Genomic DNA, 2365 nt, shown 5'->3' on the forward strand with positions numbered 1-2365 from the left:
TCACACACCTCTGTAACCTCACACCTCACACACCTCTGTAACCTCACACCTCACACACCTCTGTAACCTCACACCTCACACACCTCTGTAACCTCACACCTCACACACCTCTGTAACCTCACACCTCACACACCTCTGTAACCTCACACCTCTCACACCTCTGTAACCTCACACCTCTCACACCTCTGTAACCTCACACCTCACACACCTCTGTAACCTCACACCTCACACACCTCTGTAACCTCACACCTCACACACCTCTGTAACCTCACACCTCTCACACCTCTGTAACGTCACACCTCACACACCTCTGTAACCTCACACCTCACACACCTCTGTAACCTCACACCTCACACACCTCTGTAACCTCACACCTCTCACACCTCTGTAACCTCACACCTCACACACCTCTGTAACCTCACACCTCTCACACCTCTGTAACCTCACACCTCACACACCTCTGTAACCTCACACCTCTCACACCTCTGTAACCTCACACCTCACACACCTCTGTAACCTCACACCTCACACACCTCTGTAACGTCACACCTCACACACCTCTGTAACCTCACACCTCACACACCTCTGTAACGTCACACCTCTCACACCTCTGTAACCTCACACCTCACACACCTCTGTAACCTCACACCTCACACACCTCTGTAACCTCACACCTCACACACCTCTGTAACCTCACACCTCACACACCTCTGTAACCTCACACCTCACACACCTCTGTAACCTCACACCTCACACACCTCTGTAACCTCACACCTCTCACACCTCTGTAACCTCACACCTCACACACCTCTGTAACCTCACACCTCACACACCTCTGTAACCTCACACCTCACACACCTCTGTAACCTCACACCTCACACACCTCTGTAACCTCACACCTCACACACCTCTGTAACGTCACACCTCACACACCTCTGTAACCTCACACCTCTCACACCTCTGTAACCTCACACCTCACACACCTCTGTAACCTCACACCTCACACACCTCTGTAACCTCACACCTCTCACACCTCTGTAACCTCACACCTCACACACCTCTGTAACCTCACACCTCACACACCTCACACACCTCTGTAACCTCACACCTCTCACACCTCACACACCTCTGTAACCTCACACCTCACACACCTCTGTAACCTCACACCTCTCACACCTCTGTAACCTCACACCTCACACACCTCTGTAACCTCACACCTCACACACCTCTGTAACCTCACACCTCACACACCTCTGTAACGTCACACCTCACACACCTCTGTAACCTCACACCTCACACACCTCTGTAACCACACACCTCACACACCTCTGTAACCTCACACCTCTCACACCTCTGTAACCTCACACCTCACACACCTCTGTAACCTCACACCTCACACACCTCTGTAACCTCACACCTCTCACACCTCTGTAACCTCACACCTCACACACCTCTGTAACCTCACACCTCACACACCTCTGTAACCTCACACCTCTCACACCTCTGTAACCTCACACCTCACACACCTCTGTAACCTCACACCTCTCACACCTCTGTAACCTCACACCTCACACACCTCTGTAACCTCACACCTCACACACCTCTGTAACCTCACACCTCACACACCTCTGTAACCTCACACCTCACACACCTCTGTAACCTCACACCTCTCACACCTCTGTAACCTCACACCTCACACACCTCTGTAACCTCACACCTCTCACACCTCTGTAACCTCACACCTCACACACCTCTGTAACCTCACACCTCACACACCTCTGTAACCTCACACCTCACACACCTCTGTAACCTCACACCTCACACACCTCTGTAACCTCACACCTCACACACCTCTGTAACGTCACACCTCACACACCTCTGTAACCTCACACCTCACACACCTCTGTAACCTCACACCTCTCACACCTCTGTAACCTCACACCTCACACACCTCTGTAACCTCACACCTCACACACCTCTGTAACCACACACCTCACACACCTCACACACCTCTGTAATCTCACACCTCACACACCTCTGTAATCTCACACCTCACACACCTCACACACCTCTGTAACCTCACACCTCTCACACCTCACACACCTCTGTAACCTCACACCTCACACACCTCTGTAACCTCACACCTCTCACACCTCTGTAACCTCACACCTCACACACCTCACACACCTCTGTAACCTCACACCTCACACACCTCTGTAATGTCACACCTCACACACCTCTGTAACCTCACACCTCACACACTTCTGTAACGTCACACCTCACACACCTCTGTAACCTCACACCTCTCACACCTCTGTAACCTCACACCTCACACACCTCTGTAACCTCACACCTCACACACCTC

Source organism: Hemibagrus wyckioides, linkage group LG18, assembly GCF_019097595.1.
Source record: "Hemibagrus wyckioides isolate EC202008001 linkage group LG18, SWU_Hwy_1.0, whole genome shotgun sequence".
Classification (NCBI taxonomy): domain Eukaryota; kingdom Metazoa; phylum Chordata; class Actinopteri; order Siluriformes; family Bagridae; genus Hemibagrus; species Hemibagrus wyckioides.